The 22517-nt window shown below is 39.9% G+C and overlaps 1 long non-coding RNA gene across 1 annotated transcript; it reads left to right on the top strand.

Annotated features, from left to right (window-relative positions):
* Positions 1–476: 476 nt before the first annotated feature.
* Positions 477–4515, top strand: LOC140327657 (uncharacterized). The gene is made up of 2 exons (XR_011920065.1): positions 477–570; positions 2803–4515. It is a non-coding gene; the product is annotated as an uncharacterized lncRNA (long non-coding RNA).
* The last annotated feature ends 18002 nt before the right edge of the window (positions 4516–22517 follow it).

Raw genomic sequence — 22517 nt, 5'->3', positions numbered from 1 at the left:
CCAGAAGGAACTGCCAGGTTGCGGCCCTCGTGACTGCCAACAAGGGTAGTTAGACAAGCCAAAAGGTCAGGACCAGCAGCGAACAAAGATGGTCAAGAAACAGGCAAGAGGTCAGGACGGGCAGCAAGCAGGAATATTCAGGAACGATCCGGGGTCGGTACACGGAGAATCAGGAACAATAGAGATAAACAACAGTAACCTGGAAGCAGAACCAAAGGAACTCCTTGTTCAGGCAACTTCCTGTTGCCAGGTCACTTCCTTGGGAAGGGGAGATGGGCGTAGATCAGGTGACCTGCAGACATCAATCCCACCAGCAGAGGGAGTGCTGTTGCTGGGATGGTCTCAGGTGTTATTTAGATGTTGGCCAGCAGAGGGAGTGCGTCTGAGGAATACTCTGGTTCTCTGAGGCAAGGGAGCAGCTGACAGATAATCACCTGACTTGAAACAGGAAGTAAACAGAGTGTTGGATCCAGAGGCAGAGATGGTGCTGGCAGCAGGGGACTGCAAGGAAGGTGAACAAGAAGGAGGCACAGGTGACCTGGACTAGCAGGAATCTATGACAATACCAAAGTCAGTGTGTCTTTTATAATGTGAAATATAATACACACAATATATTTCTATTTACCAGAAAAGCACTGATTCTCTTTTCTTTCTTTATTTTTTGTATCTTTTGTTTTGGCAAAAACTATGAATTAAAAAGCAAAACTATTTTATTTAAAAAATAGAGGAAAGCTAGGATCCATTTGGTACTTTGCTTTGTCTTATAATTACTCTTCTTTACTCTACAAATCCCCAATTCATCCTTACAGTGAACTGAATTTATTATATACAAGCTACATACATTCCAGTGGATCAAAACAAAATGTGTTCAAAAAATATTGATTCAAAACTGGTCGGCAAACTTTTATGGCCACTAGGCCATTTTTGGGGTGGGCGGGAGCACACTAGGCCGGGCTCTTGAGTCCTGGATGAATGGCTCCGCCCACCACCAGGGAACGTCCCCCTGAAATGAAATCCCTCCCCTCTGTATGCATTGCGGAGGAGAGAGATTTCCCTTCAGGGAGCCTTCCCTATTTACCGCAGCAGCGGATGTACAAACGCTGGCTGCAGCAAATAGAGGAGCAACAGCAAGGAGGCAGCACTGGAGCTCCGGGCTCCGGTAGTTCCTAACGCCCCCTGGCCGGCATTAGGCCAGATCGGCCAGGGAGCGTTAAGCCGGAATATACAAAACACTGGTTAGGCCGTATCTGGCATAAAGGTCGGAGTGCCGACCCCTGTTTTAAAAGACCATCAGCTGCCTCTCTGCTGTAGAAGGACCTTTTGCACTAACGTTTTATGAAGAAGTCGTTGTCTCTCTGTAATGTTTAACACACCCCTCGTTATGTTTGAGCTGGAGACCTCACATGCTATAGATCTTATAGGTACTATAAGTAATGGGGGGTTTACATGAACCTAAATTACCCTTCTGCACCCTACCTAACCCAATCTGTCCTTAAATATAAACACTGGGTACAATTATAATCACCCTTGAGCAATGTCCCTATTGCAAAAGCTAAGTGTTCATTTAGTCAAACAGTAAATAGATTAGGAGTACGATTTGCCTTATTCTTCTCCTGCGCTGCCCAACATGTTGGATTATGCCTGGGGCTTTGCTGTCAGAGAACTCCTCCATGCCAAATTCCTTCAGTTGCAAAATGTTTGTACGTTTGCTGGCATGAATTTCCTATTGAGAACTTCTCCCCGCAACAATATTTCCATGGATTATAATCAGGGCTTTGACTAGGCAAGTTCATAACCTTCAAATTCTTGTTTTTGGAAGCATTCCTTTTCTTCCTATCATTATTGAGCTGTTTCAGTTTTGAGACAGATTGTCCTATATTCATCCATCCACCACATTCTGATATGGAATTTATTGTTAACTCAATGATTGCAAATTGCCAAGGTATGATGCCTCAAACCAACCATAATATTTTTATAGCCACAGTTGGTATGAAGTTCTATTCCTAAAATGCATGCACTTGACATCTGCTTTGCGGATACCTTTTGGTTCTTGGAAACTTTTTGACCATCAGTCAGCTTTTGGGCTGAATTTGCTGGGGCAGCCAGTCCTGTACAAGTTAGCAAACTGAAATGATTGATTCAAGTAATGTGTTGATCTTTTTAGGTCCCTTGCCAGACTCATGGACATCTAAAACTTTTTTTCTGAGAGTCTTAGAGAGCAATTTTGATCTGAGCATGGTGGCACCACACACATTTTTAGCAAGGAGAACACCATACCCATGGTAACAGGTTTACCAGTATATGTCTTATCGAGTCTCTAATTTTTGGTATGCAATTTTGAACGGCCAGTTCACAACAATATGTATTTGAAGTGGTGGAAAATGTTACTTTTTAACAAGCTGAATCTGCATTTTCATTGCTTGGCTCAACCTTTTTAACATGGGGGAAGCCCTAATACTACTTTCATTTCACAGTACATTAGTGTGGTGGTCAGTGGCAAGATCATTTCTTACATTGTTGGCCAATGAGAAGAACGTCACCTTTAATGATCATTGATGTCAATGGTAACTGAACGGAAGGGCATAAATTGTTTATTGCTCAAGGAACCCCTGGCAACCTCTGGAGGAGCCCTAGTTGAGAAACACTGTTTAGCTTATAACAATAAATACGAGGGGGTGGTGAGAAGTTCCTGGCTTTGCCTCCTTCCAGATGAAATAGAAAAACGAGTGTGAGGGCATATCTTAGTATGTAACTGTGCAAATATCAGGTCTTTGCGATTCCTAAAACTGTTTTTTCTTTTAGTGAGAAGCTGTGATGGCAGAGGCACAAGCAAGTTTCACGTCATTAGAGTTACGGGCCATCATGAACTTTTTGTTTCTCCAGGGAAAGTCATCAAAGGACAATCACACTGAGATGTCACAAACACTGGAGGAGAAGTGTCCTTCCTACAGCACTGTCAAAACCTGGATATCTCGTTTCAAGACTGGGCATTTCACAGTTATAGATGAGCCACGCAGTGGGCGCCCCCCAACCTCAACTGACCCGGCAACCTGCGATGCTGTCGAGCTGAATTTTGAGGACCGACGAATATCCACAAAAAAGATAGCCCTGATACTTGACATCTCACAGGAGGGTGTTGGGTTTGTTATCACCACTATCCTAGACATGCGCAAGCTTTCAGCGAAGTGGGTGCGGAAATGTTTGCACAGTGATCAGAAGAAGGAACGAGTTGAATCATCCAAAGCCATTTTGGCCAATTTTGAAGCTGCACAGGACTTTTTGGCTAGGTTAGTGACTGAGGACAAAACCTGGCTCCACATCTATGATCCTGAAACCAAGGAACAGTCAAAGGAATGGCGCCATAGTGGGTCCCCGGGGCCAACGTTCTGCCAAAAAAAGTCATGGCGTCCTTTTTCTGGGTCAAAGACGGTATTCTGTTGGTGGACTACCTACCTCAGGGCTCTAGTGTCACCGGACACTATTATGCTAACCTCCTGGACCAGCTGAAGGAGGCAATTAGGAAAAACCTTGTGGAAAGTTGACCAAAGGGATCCTTTTTTTGCAGAACAATGCACCTGCACACACGTCCAACATTGTGGCTGCCAAATTGAACACCCTGGGTTTCCAATTGGTCCACCATCCCCCCTACTCACCTGACCTGGCCCCTTCAGACTATTATCAGTTCCTGAATTTGAATAAACACCTGAAGGGGCAACATTTTGAGGACATTTGAATAAACACCTGAAGGGGCAACATTTTGAGGACATTTCTGACGTCAAAGATGCTGCTGAGAGCTGGTTTGTGACCCAACCAAAAGGACTTTTATTTGAACGGTCTAAAAAAGCTGGAACTATGCTATACCAAGTGCATCAGTCTCAGGGAGGAATATGTTGAATAAATGTGTTACTTCATAACTCTGGCTCTCTTCTTTTTGGGCAAAGCCAGGAACTTCTCAGCACCTTGAATACCATGTCACCTTTTGGAATCATTTGTTGATCAACTTTATCTGTAAGCACTGTTCAAATGAAGATCTCATGTTTGATTTTTTGGATTAGCTGGGGTACACTTCCTTTTTTGCATAATGTAAATTCTAACCTGTCCCAACTGAAACAAAAAAATGTGGCTGGTGTTTCACAATAATTATTAATAATCAATCTACCTTCCTGTTGACCTTTTTTTTGGATTTAGATTGTATTCAGTGCTTCATTGCTGTATTTCTTTGGACACAGTTCTGAATCCAAACTCGCCTGATTAGACAGGTAAATGACTGTAGTTGTTACTCTGAAAATCTGATTCTTAATGGGTAATCATCGCCTGCTTGCATTTTAATATGATCTGGTTACAGATGGCTGTTGGTGCCAAAAAAATAAATACATATAATTTACTCTGTAGCAAAGAACGGAAATTCCTGCCAGTGACTAGTGTGTGTCACATTGGCAAGTGTTAAAACATTTTAACTTCCCGTTATTTAAATAGAAGTTATATACATATTAAATTGTTCCTGATTGCTGGAAATTTGCCACGTGTGGGGTTTTCTTTTTCCTGGGCTGTCAAGTTCTAATGAGTCTCTTACTAATTCCTTATTATTCTTATCTTTATAATAAATGAACTCCATTTTATTATCTTATTAATAATGGATGCACCTTATGTGCTTTATCAGCTGGGTGGTTTATTACCTAACTTAACCCTTTTCCCTGGAAGGAGCTGACAGATTTGCAACACTTATTAAGAGAAATAATAATTTATTAATTGCAAGCAGGGAAGTTCATATCATAAATTAATTGTATTCTGAGAATCTGGAAAGAAATTGTTCTTGGGATTTTAATAGTACATTTTTTTATGAAGATAGACAGTAGTGACGTTTGCAGCCTACGGGTAGTTCAGATTGCAATTCCTGCTCCTGAAAATAATTTACTAATTGTTCAATTTGTAGAAAATATGTTGACACATGCATGTCCACTTGGGCAAACAATCACCACAATGCAGTGCACACATTTCTATATTGAATGTGATGTGAAATGATCTCAGCATGTTAAAATATAGATCCTGTCCTTTAAAAAAATGCTGCAACACAGTGCTATTTGCATCTGTATGTTCTGCTTTTTTGCAGCACACTATATGTGTGGGTTGGTGTAAAATTAACAATAAATGGCAACACAGCATGGTGTGTCTATATGTTGCACTACTATAATACTATATCCTTTACCCATTTTTTATTTTGATTTATGTATGTTTTTTTTATTTTGTTAGGGTTTATTTACACTTATCCATTTTCATTCAGCAAAACCCATGCTTACCTTTCTGTGAATGTCTTACCTGGTGAATTTTTATGGCAGTATACAATGAGTTGTGGCTCTCCTCCCCAACCCTATCAGACTGGAGATCTTTAATGTTTCTTGTATCACTCTAAGCGCTCTTTAGAAAACTAGGGATCTGACATATGTTCAAACGTTTACTGGTGGGAATCAATTACTGCCTTTGAAACACACAGACCTGGAAGATTCTCAAAATCTAATGTTAGAGGAAATTTCTGATTTCCTGCTTTATAAATAGCCCCTAATACTCCATGTAGATGTTTTAGAATGGGTGGGAAGTTTTTATTATTCCATGAGAATGTGCCATGAAAGGGAAATTACGGAAAGTCGAGTATTAATTTTTCATGTGGGCAGGATCATATGGGAAATCTGTACACATTATATAAAGTTGCTGCAATGAGATATTTTTTTTACCAATTACAGAGAAACAAAAAAGCAGAAGAGAATGGAGGACTACCCTACCAAACCAATAGTCTGGGTCATTTCTATAATGATTAATGAAACTAATGTTCAGGTTGCTGCTTTGTAAATTGTCTCCAAGGGAATTCAAGGAAGGAAACCACAAAGTTACCATTCCTCTAGTAGAGTGAGCTGTTAGATCTTCTAGTACTGAAAAATCATCAATACATAATCAGCCTTCTAACATGTTCTTAAAAACAAGAATTGTTCTTATCTAGTCTGTTTTCCTTTTTTTATTACCTGTTGAATTATGAAAAGTGTTTTCAATGGCCTAAAGGTAAGATTGCCTCCACATAACCTAGTCCATGTCCAGGCCATGACTCTGGAGAATGACTCCTTGGATCTTCTCTTACTTAAAGCCTTTTTTGATTCACAGGCCATCTAAACCATACTTACTATGTAAAAGGAGACTGTTCTGACCTTGTCCTCGGCCTCTTTCAAGAAAAAATGTAGTGTTACTGACACACTAAAACTCTGGTGAATGAACTGTCTTCACAGTTAAGTTTCAGGTATATATATATTACAGCAGAATTAAATAAACCTCTAGCTAGAATATCCAGTACTATTGACAGGTCTTCTTGGGAAAAATGTGCTGTTTGGAGGTCTGATGTGCGTGTATTGCGTGTCCTTAGGAATCCAACTACCAGTCCTGAAGGTTAGAAGCCCAAAGGATTTTTACTGTAGTGGATAATTCTGAAACTTTGACCTTTATCAAACTGATGCTGAGCCCTTTATCAAAACCTGCCTGAACCAGGATATATGCTGGATGTGTCAAGTCAAGTTTCTATATGAAATGTCTCTGCTAAAAATTCAAGAAATCTTTCAATATATGTACAATAAATAAAGTGTTTGAGATATACCAGCCTGAAAGAAGCTCATGGCTGTAAACCTCTTTCATTTAACATCTGAGCTGTGACAAGCAGTCTACATACAAATAGAACACTTGATTCGGTGGTCTTGAGTAGAGAGAAGCTAAATCTTGTGACTTCACTGTTGGATTCTTTAGAAGGAGTAACCATGGTCGTTTTGATTATGATTCATGATTATTACCCACTGGAGATTTAGCTTATGAAGGAATCTGAAGATGAAGAGATTAGAAATCAAAGGCAAGATACCTTAGAACAGTGATTTTCAACCACTGTGCCACGGCACTCTAGTGTGCCGTGAGAGATCTTCAGGTGTACCGTGGGAAATTATCAAATTACCATTGTCGAGTGTCTCTGCTGTAGTAATGTAATACTCTTCCATGTCAGTGGGTGGCAGTAGGTAGCTTAATTGCCTTGTTTATTCTTAAAGACAAGAGAAATAGTTACAGAGTGTCATTTTGTAACATTTTTGATTTGTGGTGTGCCGCAGGATTTTTTCAATGTAAAAAATGTGCCGTGGCTCAAAAAAGGTTGAAAAACACTGCTCTAGAATAAAGTTCCATGGGTGGTAAATCTCCATCACCAAACTAATGATAGCAAGCTATGTTAAAGTTTCACTACATAATATATAATTATATCCACAACTAAACATCTGAGATGTTCAAGTAGATGATTCAGGGTTGCCTTTATGTATTCGGATCTGAGACTGGGAACAGTTAGCTAAACCCAGTCCATGATAGGCTAAGGATCCTTTACTCATCTCTGATTTGGCAGGGAATTTTACATTTTTCTAGTGGCACTGTGGTGCAAACCAAATAATCTTGTGGCAAATAATTCATGAACATCCACTGATGGACATTAGAAATTGAGTATCTTCTTTTTTCCACCTAGGCTTAGGAGCTTTACCTTTACTCCGACTAAAACTATATGGGTGGGTGTACTTTTAAAAGGGTTTGTGCAGCTTTCCTTATTTATCGGAGATATTTGCATGTTCTTCCAACCTCCACTGAAGTCTTTATCTAGATAATAGGATTTGTAAAACAGTGACAAAAGACAACATTGACACAGCAGTTCCCCCAATCATGTCTATTGACCCCTTGTCCAACAAACTCCCTGGATAGCTTTAGTTTTTACAAAGTGTTATGATTTTCTATGGATCAGTGTTGCTCTTTATAGTTATTTCAAAGCTTAGTGTACAAATAATATTGGTCTTTGCCATTAACCCTGAAAGTCACTGCATTCCACCCGGAGTGTGATGTCTTCCAGTAATTTTATTAGTAAGACATCATTGAGTAGTGAGTACATGAGAGAGGCAGCGTCACTATCTATTAGCCAATACAACTTACAGAGATGGTTATTGAAGAAGACTTAACTTTACTCCATTCATTGTCATTAGTTTTTTTATTGATTTATAAAGGGAAAGACGATAATCTCTTTCTTTAGATGCAGATAGTACTTTTGCTATTTTCATGATGATTCCTCCACCTCCTCCCAAGTGATACCATCCCTTATACCTAACATTGTTTTTTTTTGTTTCGTTTTTTGAAGTGTGGTAGTTTTTAAAAGATAAAAACACATGATTCCCCCACCTCCTAGATTGTAAGCTCCTGTGGCAGGGTCCTCTCCTCTTTTGTCACTGTCTGTATTTGTCTGTCATTTGCAACCCCTATTTAATATACAACGATGCGTAATATGTTGGCACTATATAAATCCTGTCTATTAATAATAATAACAATAATATTAATGGTGGAAAGAACTGAGATCCTAACTGGCTATGTATGTGGGAAAGATAATGTTGACATTACTGATGACATGAGGAACTGGACCTATTGGTTTGTGTCGGCTGCTGCATGATTGTTGAACAATGACCACATCTTGAACAGCATTAGATGAAATGCAATATTAGGATTTTTTGCAAACTTTTTCCTGCAAGAACTGAAAATAAATGCATTCCTCGCATCAAAGGGATAGTCGTTGCAAACAGGAAGAACGAGCATCATGGTATTTACAAGTTAAGTGAAGAGCCGGCAGAAGCTACTCACCTGGGTGGTGACACAAATCGTTCAAGCACTGGGCCAGGACAAATAGGCAGACATTCGAGAAAATGTTACCTTTACCACTTACTGTGACTAGGCACTCCTGTGGTTTGAGTATCATAGCTGTACATCTGCAGTATGGGATCACCATCTAGACACTACTGCCTCTAACTGCCAGTCTCCTAGGATTCGGAGTAAGATTTGGTTATGTCACTTCTATGCGGCTTATTGTTCTGTTTGCTGGAGAGGAAGCTGTATATGAGAATCTGCAGTGCAAGGATCTCTGTGCTTCTGCCTTGTACATTCTGTGGATCTGTGCAATCTTTACCCTCTCTGTTTGCTTATTAATCGTTAAATTCTAAAGATTTGAGTCATTAAATCACCACCTATTAGGTGCAGCTCTGACATGAGTATGCAATTACCTGCTCCAAGATGCCTGTCCCAACACAGAGTACAGCATAAGCCATGGTAATAGGAAAAAGATCAGATCCAGAAAGACCACAGGCAGTACTGGGTACTAGTATACACTTGTATAGATTATACACTTGTATAGATTATCAATCATGCTAAAAAATATCTTGAAACCATCTTGAATTGGCCTTAGGTAAACAACAGATCAACTTATAGTGTGTATAAACATCACAGGGTGTTCGAAAAAAATTATTGTGGCAGGTGCCAGCACAAGGTGAAAGCTAGGCACATCTGGTGGTCTGGAGGATAATTCCAAATTTGTGGTTGTTAAAATAAAAATAAAGAGATATCTGCTTTGCCTCCTTGGTTAAACAAGGAAAGATACAGACACTCAGACAGATGAAACCCAGATGCTGACAACAGAAAGCTACATGGGGTTGAAACCATGAGGCAGACTTGCTTCGACTGTTGAGTTGACTCCAGTAGTTTTGTCTTCTCCTGGGATCCTGTAATCCTGACTTTGCTTCGTTCCTGCTTTTCACATCCAGATACTCTCGAAATACTTAATTATTCCAACGTTCGGCCAAGTTTCTCGCCTCTGCTCGTCTGCCCCAATTAAAAAAAAGATTCTCTCCCCCCACCTCACATAATGTTCTGTGATGCAGCTGGAAAATGTCCAGGAATGCTAGGTGTTAACCCTTTCGCCAAAAACAGCTGAAACAATGACAGGCAATGTAAAAGCTAGTAATATTTTAGACCAATATAATATTAATATTCGGAGTCATGGAAAGTATAATTATGGGGGTCACATTTTTCTTGCCATATATTTGCTAAATTGGTAAGATTGGTGGATATAGGGAACCTCAAGTACAGCCCCTGGGGATCGCTCATAATTTTACTACAGTCATTTTCGAAGGTTGTAGACAAGGAAATGAAGAGAGACTACAGACATTCAGGAAACAGTTATAGACTGGGTATATGTAACATAAGACTACTAAGAGTCACCACTCATTAAAACAATTCTTCCACTACTGTCGTCTGGGGTCTGTGGGTAATATATTATGTACCAAAGGACTGCAGGTTGGGTGCCTGAAATTTTTAATTGACTTTACCCTGTGCTTTAAACATCAAGACATTTACAAAATATGGTAGCAGAACAGAAGAGTAGGTGGAGATAAAGCAGCATGTATGGTGGGTAGGAGAGGCACCCAAAGCATTCATAAAAGTCTTTAGCCCTCTAGCTCATAGCATACACTACCATTTTTACTGTCCATTTTCTGTCACTGTTGTATAATGGTAAACACCAACAGACAACTGTGGTTACATTTTGTAAGACAATTGTGTTTCTAAGGAATGAAGCTGCATACTTAGATACTTGAAGTCCTCATTTCTGACTTAGGTATTCGCCCCTCAAGAAGAATTAAAAGCTTGTCTTGGTAAAAATACTGATAAAGGCATTCCTCCTATAAGACATAATAAAAAAAAAATTCACATGGTCAGTACTGTGATTGTTACTGGGTGGTTGGCAACCAGTAAGCCACTGACCACCATGCACCATCCTAAATCTAATTCATTCAGTGGCAGTTTGGATGGGTGGTTAGTGGGCGTTCATCAACTGCCCTGGGGAACTGTACATACATATGTCTGACAGATGGGCACAATTACTTACAGTTGTAAAGTGGTAACCCACCTTTCTGCTTCCCTTCTACCCATGTGAACTAGCTCATAGAGCAGGGGTGCCCAACTGGTGGATCGCGATCTTCTGGTGGATCACAAAGGCAACGCAAGTAGATCGCGGAGCCCTGTTTTTCAAAATAAACTCTACCACGCACAGGAGGTATTAGGTCCAAATTTTTTATTGTTGGTAGATCTTTTTGACTTGGTCATTTTCAAAGTAGCTTGCAAGCCAAAAAAGTGTGGGCACCTCTGCCATTGAGGCTAGGCTTGGTCAAAATCCTGACTCACATGCTGCTTTCCCAAAGGCGGCAGAAGTATGATTCTTGCTTTGTCTTCCTATAGCCACATATGTTGTAGTTCCACAATTCTCTTCACTGTTGCAGCAGTATGTTCTAGCTAAATTAAATTGTACAAACAGTGATAAAGAAAAAGATACATAGAGACATTTAAATTATAGTTGAATCTGGTGGGCTCAGTCAGTCCTTGAATATTGATACTCCCTGACATAAATCCTTACTTGGTTCTGGGAGTTTTGGTTATTACTGCCTACATTATGAGTTCCAACTTCTCCTGATACATTCTTCATGTGAAACTATCAGAAAAAGAAGTAGCTTTTTTAATTAGCTTTGTACATTGAAGTAGACCCTTGTGCATGCCCTTGTGCATTCATCCATGCCTGTGGTGCTCAACAATTTTTCCAACATATCCCACAAGTGGGACCTGAGCTGACATTCCATCAATGTCCTGCAAATCCACAAATTCAACATACACAATGGAAGTATAAATAATAATCTGATACATTATTAAAGAAAATACAGTCTACTGAGCCTAGATTTTATTACAAAACATTTTAGACTAATTGACTAGCACAACAAATATTTATGGTCAACCCAGGCAGGAGGCATTAAAGCATCCAGGTAGGGAGGGGACTGTACTAGGTAACTGCCAAATTCCAATTTTAAAAAGTTTCCAGTTTGAAGTTAATTTGCACCCTATTCAAAAAACATTTCTGCAAAGGAAAATGTTGCAAGCAAGCATTTTAGGCTACGTTTGGATGGGTCAACTGTAGGGCTAACTGTTCATGTACAACTAGCCCTCAGGCCAACCCCTGTTCGAAAAGAAATTGTAACCGCTCAATATTTTGACCACCTTTACATACATATGATATACATTACATACATTATATTGGTGACCAGGGCTTTGGTGTGGTTGAGGACTGGTTGACACCAGTAAACCACATTTACTTGTGGTGCCTAAAATACTTATTTTTTCTATGCTTTAACCTCTATTTTTATTAGGGTGGTTACTGGGTTTCTTTAAATTAAACCCATGGAACACAGAGGCTGCCATTTCTGACCTGAAAATATTAGTTCCCCAGCTGCTATAAAGCCCCACTTAGCCCAATTTCTAAATACAAACCTAAAACAAGTAAGTATATCAGGAAACTCACTGACCTAAGACAAACATGTAGCAAGTCAGAATAAAGTCACAAGTTATTATCCGCATACTGGTTTTAAGACAAGTATCTTGAAGTATTGAAGACAGAGAGTCAGCATGACATCCAGGGTAATTAGCAATGCAGACTCCATGTTGCTCTCATGACATGTCTCCAGTAAATAAGCCCATTGCTGCAGTAATAGTAGAAGCTACAGGGAACCTAATAGCAAACAGGATGAATAAATTCACTCCTGTTTAGCATATGTTAAAGTGTTGAAATAATAGCAGTAAAGTGGGACTGTTTACCAGATAAGAGGAAGTGTCTTAGGAGTGAAAGACAAGTCTTTTACACTGTGAATGTTCCACTACCCTGCATGCCAAAGCTAGCTTTAGTTTAAAAACAGAACCCCTATGGTGGCAATGCATTGTCTGCAGATGCCATGCAAAGAAATGTGAGCACCAGTTATCTTATATTACACAATACATATGAATAATTATATATATTGCCAACAAATGGGTCCATGTTGTCCGGCTGCTGACATATTCCAGTGCTGGTATGTGAGACAATCAATACATTGCACAATGGCTAACACAATGTGGCTATTGATATGATTGATTCTAGGGGGCTGCTGAATGCCTGCTGTCGTATAAAGACATTCTCTTTTTTTCTCATTTTCCTTCATTAATATTGCAGCGCTCTGCATGGTAAACCAAAAGGCATTTCTAGATAAAGTTCAGGTGCACTTGGGTCTTTAGGAAAAATCTATCATAGTTTTACAGTGTGCTTCAGCTTATGAGCCCTGTTGTTTAGCCTCTCCATGCCTTGACTATGCCCTGCAATCAATTATATATTATAACATGTATATTTTGAAATTCAGCAATGTAAATGAATTTGAACATGTATCGGCCTTTTGCAGTCCCTGTATGGCAAAGTTGTAGGGTGAGAGTAATAAAAAAACAAACAATAGAGAGGGAGATCTATACCACCACTTCTATTGTGTGCTATTTCCCCTCCTGATAGATTGTAAGCTCCTCTGAGCAGGGTCCTCTCTTCCTTATTCATTATTTGTATCTGCCTGTTCTTTGCAACCCCTATTTAATGTGCTGTGCTGCATAATATGTTGGCGCTGTAATGCGCCTGGGCACACAAACCACGACCAACTCCAGATACCCTTAAATCAGGCTTTATTCAATATCATACAGCACAGCAAGGGTTAAGTCCAATAAAGCGAAGTACAGGAGGATAAGGCAAATGCAGGTCAAGAACAATCCGAAGTCAGGGCAGGCAGCAAGCAGAATGGTCAGTAACAATCCGAGGTCAGGGCTGGCAGAGTTCAAGCAAGGTGAGTTTCAGACCAGGTCACTAAGGTAATGACAAACAGATAAACTTTAAACCACATAGAGACACACCCAAGCACACTGTGTTAACAGAGGCTATAGCGGGCAATGGGGTGATGGACAGGCTCTCCTTAAATAGCCAGGATGACCAATCACCTTGCGCCACCTGGCACTGTCTGATGGGAGACTGAGTAAATCCCCTGCAGCTGATTGGCCGCAGGGAATTCAAACTAACTATGTCCCGCCCTGGGGCGAAGCAGCCGAGTGCCACGCCCTCGGGGGGTACAAGAGGGACGCATGGTAACACGCGCACCTCTTCCCACAGTACCCCTAGGACGTGCACTACTTTGCACTTGCACAGTGCTGGGAGCAGGAACCACATTCAAAGGGATGCAAGGGCTGCTGCCTGGCTGATCAGTAATTAGTCCAGGGCGGATCCCTCCGCCTGCAGAGACAGACAAGCTGTGAGCAGAGGAGCAGCCTTGGTTATGCTGCTTGCTACTGAGGGGTCTCCCTCTGTGGCTGGGAACCCCAGGGACACCGCAGGCTCGCAGGGCGGGTAAGTTCCTTACAGGCGCTATTTAAATACTGTTTAATAATAAAAATGAGTACAAGGTGAAGTGGGTTCAGAACTACCTGGGCTCAAAGGCTGAATATTATGGGTCAACAGAAAGAGAAACCACTGCTGGATTAACCATAATTCTTGAAGCAAATTGTCCTTTTGTTTTCTTAGGTTTTACTGGGCTATTCCACCACAATTCAACTTCATACTGAAATAAAGTTTTGGTTTCAAATACATTTTTTAAATAATCTGGAATGTCTGCCTAACAATGCTCAAAAAGCTCTTATTAAAATATTGTTCATCAGTTGAAATTAAATTATGTATACCAGATAGTCTTTGATGAGCTCAATTGTTATACAAAGTCCATCATTTAAATTATAAATGCAAATTGGTATAGCAAAGCAAAAAAACCTCCAAGAGCCGCTGGTTTAAGTACACCGCTAAATAAAATGACCGCTACTGATGCTTTAATGAGGCTCCCCATGCAAAATTGGGGACTGAACTTTGAATTGTATACAAAGGGGCACAGCCTACCTGTTGAGGCTTTAACAGTTTATCCAAATTGTTTGTGGTGCACCAGTCAGCCCCAGTCCATATACAGTTATCTTTAACCTGGTAGTCTTAAAATTAGGTTTGCTTCACTGTCCAGTAACAGCCCGGGGAATAGAGGAAGTGGGTTGAATGATGCTGGCAATCAGACTAAGAATATTTCTTTAAAATTAGATCTCTTTTTATACAATCACCAGAACAATTCCATTTACTGTACTCACAATAGGATTTTATGGAGATCACAGTCGCTGTGACCATTAGCAATAGAAGGACCAGGGAAAGGTGCTGGGGTTTGCCACGATATTTGTGTGCACCCTGCCTAAAACTAAGTCTGCCTTTAATATAACTTGAGTTTCAGATTTGGGAACTTTGGTGCTCCAATTATATCCCTAGCACCAGAAAAGGCTCCCCCACAAAAATGTTGGGCCAGTTCCCAATATGCGTCTTTGTTCTCCAATGTCCTAGGTTGTTGGTGGGTCTTTGGCATTCCTACCTATAACACATGGCATTGTAGTGATGGCATCACTGTGCCTGGGACTTCTGTATGGAGTATCTAAGAAAAGAGGTTTAGGGGGACCAGTTGTAAGAAAGGAGAAAGCCTGCGGGAATAAGGTAAATAAAAGTCTAGGCAAAAGAAAAGCATTTACGAAGGAGAATCAAATTGCAAGGATAGTTTTGTCATTTCCATAGAGTTCCAATAGTCTTATAAGCCTAGTTTTTAAAATATGGGTCACTACAAACTATTGATCTGCCTGAGATCAGGATACAGAGAGAGAAATCTGCAGGACTAGTAATTAGGAGAACTATTTAAAGCATATCACAGAGGTTTTTGCCTAAAAGAAAAATCTTTAAATGCAGTTCCACTTTAAGCCTCTCTGGCTGTATATTGAGATAAACTCGAGGAAAGGTCTAGCACATAATTTGATTACCATACACACTTGCCAGATGTTCTTGCCTCATTATTTTTGCTGAGCCTTTTACATCTTTCTTAATACTCTTCCCTCGACTCAAAAACTGTATCTTTGGATTCTACATTTCATTTACCAGGCAGTATTACATTCTGTCACTTTTTAAGGATAGCCAATAGGAACCCAGCAAAAATCATCTTATATTAATATTCACCCACAACAAAGAGGGCTGTAGGCATTAGGCGGCAGTTTGTGCATTTGTGCAGTTCAATAGACATTCGTTTTGTTACTGGCCTGCTGCTTTATTATGACAAAACTGTAGCATTTATATATTCGACTCCAGCCCATAAATATTAACTCAGAGATCTGTTAACTAGGGATTCCTATGAAACATTTCACAAATGTTAAAGACCCCTTTAGAATTATCAGCAACTATGTAGTGAATACGCATAGATGACAACATATAAACTAAATGGATAGTTTAGAGAGGTCCTCCAGTTTAATAAATATGAAAGAGGTTGTAGAGTGGAATTGTATGGGCATGATGAGCAGATTGGTATTGAAATGCCCATTGCTTGGAATTTTGTGAAGTCAGTGAGCCTTAGAGGGATGAGATAAGGGGTTGGCAAAGGGTTGCAGAAAACACACCCTGCTACTTTAAATTGGTGGTGGTTCAGGTTCTCATAGTGCGTTTCAGTAATTGTAATGGTTTCATCATGATGAACATGGCTTGTGACCATGAAATATGGAATAAGTGGGATTTGATAGCAACTTCCAGGGAAACAAACAGTGCTAACTTGCCAATACACAGGCAATCCTTGCATTGAATTTCTGACAGGTACCTAAAATGTAACCTAAATAAAACTGAACTAATGATCTTCCATCACCATCTAAATCATTATTTGCTATCTCTCTATCAATCAATGGTGCAGTCATTTACCTCACCCCACAGAACTGCTGACTTAGTGTTGGCTTCGACTCTGCTCTCTCTTTCTACTCCTAATATACAGAACATCTGTAAGTCCTACCACTTCCACCAATGCAACAAATCCAGGATATGTCCCTTTCATTCTTCAGAAACCACCAAACTCCTCCTACATATTCTCATAATCTTGTGTCCTAACTGCTGCAAGTTTTTTGCGACAACCCATTAACAAGACTCTCTAGACCTATCTACTCCTGTCTGCTGCTTCTCTTTTCACATCTTTATACTGGCTTCTAACTTACCTCTGTGTGTGCCCAATAGATTCTTTAATGCCAGTTGGCAACCCAATAGATGTGTTGGGTATACATGTGCACTGGGAGATTCACCTGCCTGTGACCCTAAAGCCAATTAACTACTTCTGAGTCCTGTCCCTTGTCCCCTAATCCTACTCTCCCGATCCTTAATTGGCCACACCTATACCTGACCGCAAACTCAACTCCCAGATACCTCACCTGGTTGGCAGACTTTTCTGTATGACCCTTGGCTCTGTCCTGGGACCTGCTCTTGGTTTATGATTTGGTTCTCCCTTTCTACCTCATGGCTCAGTTCTGCCTTTGAGTGTCCCTGGTTCTTAATCAATCCTTGTCCCTAAAGATCCCATTCTTAGGATTGCCTAGTCCTGGGGCAACCTAGTGCTGGGGCAACCAAGTGCTGGGGCATTGCTACTAGTCACAACGAGGCTACAGCAAGCACTTGTCTATGGGTTAAGACTGAGGTACATTGACACTGAACTGGGGCCTTACATAGGATCAATGGATTCTGTTTAAAGCTGTATTTATATAATTGTACCATGCATGCATTTTTCAAATAACATAAGCAAGAGATAAAAGAAGAGCTTTCCCCTTTTCGCAAAGTACAATTTATTTCAGTTTTAATGAAAACCTTAGTATAAATCGGTCCATCAAAGTATACATGGCAGTGTTTATTTACAGCTCCGGGATTACTGGACAATAGAAGCTTTTTGCAGGGGGATTAAATGCGGCAACAACAAAGGTAGCAGAGAGTCCATGCATTCTTGTGAAGCAGAAACTAAGATTAGAGACGAAATGAATTGTAGAAATGGATTGTATCGGAGGGCTTGGAGCGCACAATGGAAACTAAAGTGGGTCTGTATGGAATATGTTGTATATAAATAAGAAGATATTGCAGAGTTTAAAGTATTAACAGTGTGAGTTATAGGAATGATTATTCGAAGTAATAAAATGATATTATGTGAAGTAACAGATGGAGTATTGGCTGGGATTACAAGATGGAATATGGTGCTTTATATAGTGAAGGCTCTTTTAATGGAACAACATATCAGCCTAGCGAGATATTATGTTTCATAGGCCTTCAATACTATAGAGGCATGCCTTACTAGGCTGATATGTTGACAGATCAAATGGTATTAGAGCCTTAAACTACATTAGTCTCTCCGGGATCAATACAGCTACAAAGCACGTCTTGCAGAGCAGTTACTCTAAGCGAATCTGGGAACGCTGCTCAGATCTCCGCCAGTAAGAGCAGCTCTTGCGTTATCTTCGCCAGCGTCGAGCTGGTTAATACAGCTGCAGGTTTCCGATCGTCAAGACAGATTTTTGACATTTCCCTGCATATCTTTTTATATGGTAATTAAAAATCAAAAACAAGACAATAAACAGACTGCATCAATTATTTAGTGTAGGAAGGCTCTTGTCGCGTATCAGGAACGCAATGACATATTCTGTAATAAAGCAGCTCTTTCCTAAGGGAAACGCAACTGTCGCCATATCTCACGGTTACATCCGGTGGAAGACGTGTGACAGCAAATTTCCCATTCACAGGCATCTCACAGCATTATTGCTTCTTGGAAATCTTGCTCGGCGTCAATACACTAACAGAACTTGAGAAGCTCCGCCACTCAGAGTGATGGCATCACTTTGCCCACTTAGGGATATCAGAAACATCACTAATCACAATTATTACTCAGAAACACTTCTTATCAGGAATATTTCCTATCTTGTCCCGACACAAGATAATTTACTCATTTACTCAGAAACATACCTGATTAGAATTATCACCTAAGCTACGTACAAATATCAGATGAGTGTTGCCTGAGAAAATCGTGTTCTTCTTGGGTGCAAATGTTACATGTGTACAACGGTCTCGCCCTAGGGGATTAAAAAAAGACCAATCAGGAATGACCACTGAGCTTTCGTAAGGGTACAGCCAGATGCCGCTAACGTTTCTCCCGCCCTACTACATAGAACAGAACAGCGCTGAGTATACAGTGCTTGTTCATTCATCTGTAAATCATGAAAGATTGTTTTCAGCAACAATAATCTGACGTCTATCTGATACTTGTATGGGGCTTTAGAAACATCTCTACCTAGGAAAATTACTCAGGAAAATGCCTACGCATAAATATTATCCAGAAGCACCTCTAATCAGGGATATTTCCAAGAAACATACCTAAGTAGGACCATCCTAACACCATGCACCATGAACATACCCAGTCAGGAACATACCCAGTTAGCACCAGTCCCCCAATCTAACACCGAATTCTTCACCTTTAGTAAGCCCCTGCTCAGCTTTGGGGGACTGGTTGCGTCTCCCAGCACTTGGTTGCCCTCAGGACATAGTGCAAAAGGGATGGTGTCTGGGGATAGGCTGGCAGCAGGCTCAGGACCCACAGATAGAAATTCCAAGATTCCAATAGACTAGTCCAGAATTCAGAGCAAGATATCATAACAGATAATCCATCCACCAGACAAAGTACACAGGGGCAAAACACAGAATCGGAGTCCCAGGCAAAGGTCAGTCCAGTAAGCAGAAACAGGCAAGGTCAGAAACCGTTAATTTAGACTAAACTCACTCCAGTACAGATTAGCCGAGCTATATGCTACAACAGGCACTGGTGACTGGGAACAGGGAGGTTAAATGGTCCCATTAGCCAATACCAGTGCAGGATTGAGCCAGGAGCTAATTGCCTCTGAAATCCCCTTTAGCTGTGCACAGCCTTACAGAGTGGTGCTGGGGATGCTAAAAATATCCCAGGCTGCACAGCTAAAGGGAAGCAGGGGCTGCTGCTATCTTAGTTCTCCTGGCTGCTGCAAATTACATTGGTGGACAGAATAAACAATGTTTTATACTGCGATGGGGAACAGCTTGGAGTTGCCGGACAGATGAGCATTTTCTAACATAAATACATTACTGAAGAAAATATCTATACATAAATCATATTCAGAAACACTTCTTTATAGGAATATTTCTAAGGAATAGAGGACCATCCCAACCAGACTTTCTTGACCTTTTTTCCATTGGGGAACCCTTAAAATAATTTTCCAGGATTCTGGGAGTCCCTTTCTCTCATATTGCTGGCCATTGGGAATAATGTCACCCTTACAGAAAGACCATTGGTGTCAGTTAAACTGACATGAGAAGCACAAATTGCTCATTGCTTAAGGTACCCTGGTTAAGAAACTCTAATCCCAACACAATTACTCCGAAACACCTTTAACTATGTATATTATTTAGGAACATCCTTCACACAAGATATTTATTTAGAAACATCTCAAATGATATTATATCCTACAGGGAAGTAAAATTATTCAGCAGTACCTATGCATGAATAATATTCAGAAACAGAAACCTCTAATCTTGAATATTACAAAGAACATCCCTACCTAGGAATGTTTCAACACAAGATAATTTCTCAGAAACACCTCTAATCAGTATTTTTTCTTAGCAACATTCTTATTTATGGCCATTCCTATACAATTTAATTACTCAGATACATACCTCATTAAGAAAAATAACAAATCTAATTAAGAATTATTACTTAGGAACATATCTGTCGAGGCATATGATAGAAAATAGCTCTGCATGAATATTATTCAGGAACACCTCTAATCAAGAACATTTCTAATGAACATTCCTATTTAGAAACGTCCTAGCACAAGATAATTCAGAAACACTTGTAATCATGTTTAGTATTTAGGAACATGCCCAGTCAGCAGTATTTCTAAGCAACTTTCCTATCTGGGAAAGTCCCAAGACTCACTCAGAAACATATCTAGTTAGAATTATTACTTATGGTTGCCTGCAGGGTAAATTCCGCCCCTTATCTCCCACCAGGTTAAAGGGCAAGTAGAACTGTGAATATCACACTATTTTAAGGATCGGTGTAGCTTCTCAGAGTGATCATGTGTTACATGAATTCATTTTACCATCTGGTAGGTTGCCCCTTTCAGCTCTATAGAGAATTTTTTCCACCAGGTTTTTAGTATTTGATTTGCTTTGATTGATAGATATTTTTAAAACCTTTTGACAGAAATCACATACTCTACACAACATGAGTAACATGCTAGCACAATCTTTTATACATGGAATAAAATTCCCCACGCTTTGCAAAATCAATAATTCATGCCAGGAGCACTCAAAAACATTTGGATTTCCTTTAGTGTGAGAGATGTGCTTGGTTGATTCAGAATCTCCTCCTTACAGGCACATATCATAAAAACAATGCCTGAAACATCAAATGTCCCAGAGGCCTCTAACGAGAAAGCTCACCCATGTTCTCGGCTTCGTATTATAACAACGCCAACAATGCTCCTTGGAGCATTTTATAGTCTGTTCATGGCAGAGCTTTTACGTTGCTGATTCAGTTACTTAGCCCCTATATTTCTGTATTCACCGAATTCGTAACTATATTTTATTTGCTGTTAAAATGATCTTCTTGGTGTTCACCTTCTCCCGGTACCCCAACGGAAGCATTTCCATAACGCTAAACTCTTTTTCATGAAACATTAATGCATCAAGCATGAGGGCTAAATGCATTTATATATAGTTGGGTCATAACCAATCCTCCAAAAAAACGAAATAAATATAAATATTAATTTCAATCTTTTCTGACCTTTAGCTGTGATAGATAAAATGTTTAGACTCAAATAAAGAGCGAGCATAAAGCAAGGGCAAAGTATGTGTATCCACGAACAAGAAAAATGAAGTATGGAATAGTACAGTATCTATTGAATAAAAAAGCTTGATTTCCTAATAGATATGAAGCCCATAATGCACATAATAAATAGACAAAAGGCAGTCTCCATGTTCAACGCGTTTTGCAATTCTGCTTTTTTAAGGGAGATGGAAACTTACTAAGCCATGAATGTGCGGGTTTCAGTTAAGGAGTTTTATTATTGGAAGTCACCCAGAAAGGCTTTATAGAGGTCCAAGCCTCAATCCAACAGGGGATTTGAACATTCCACTATTTCATACCTAAGGGGTGGACAAACTGTTTCTCTATTAGAAAGAGAAGAAGAGAGGAAGATCCCACCTTGTCTTTTGCTGACATTGCTGCTTAACTGCCACTTTTTCTGACCTTTGTTACAATGACCTGAAATAAGTGGCAGCTCATACAGAAGTCATGTGTCATTTTCTATAAGACTATTTTTTGCAAAACTACTTCAAACACCTAAAGGTGAATCCAAACACAAAATAATGAATCATGAACATGTTATCATGATTTTTATATTCATATGTACTCATTCCAAACCTTTTGCTTTTATCAAAATAATAACTGGTCATCAGAAGTGCATACATTTTCTCATATGCTTACACATTTCACCCAGAAGGCTTCCTCAGGGGAAGTTGAGACATACAGTACGTTCTGCTACCAGGTAAATAGAACATTATTTATTGTTCTATCTACCTGGTAGCACAGCAATTCATGCTCTTCTTCTTCAGTACAATTTATTTCCGCTGTTGGCATAGGACCAACTGGCATTACCAACAGTAGATTTTTTTATGTTTAGTTTAAGTTCATTATCATTACCCACTAAAAGTAGTAGATGGACTTTTTGTTTAGTAACTTGGTGTCCATTACCAGTGTCATAGAGGGGGCCATTTATTCTGTTAGTTTATAGGTAAGTGTTTGTAAAGTTTGGAATCCATCACCCCATCGTCCTTATCTCTGGGTGGATGGAGCATACATTCATATCCATTTGGACACTTCTAC

This window comes from Pyxicephalus adspersus, chromosome 3, assembly GCF_032062135.1.
Source record: "Pyxicephalus adspersus chromosome 3, UCB_Pads_2.0, whole genome shotgun sequence".
NCBI lineage: Eukaryota > Metazoa > Chordata > Amphibia > Anura > Pyxicephalidae > Pyxicephalus > Pyxicephalus adspersus.
This window is presented reverse-complemented; position numbering and strand designations above follow the sequence as displayed.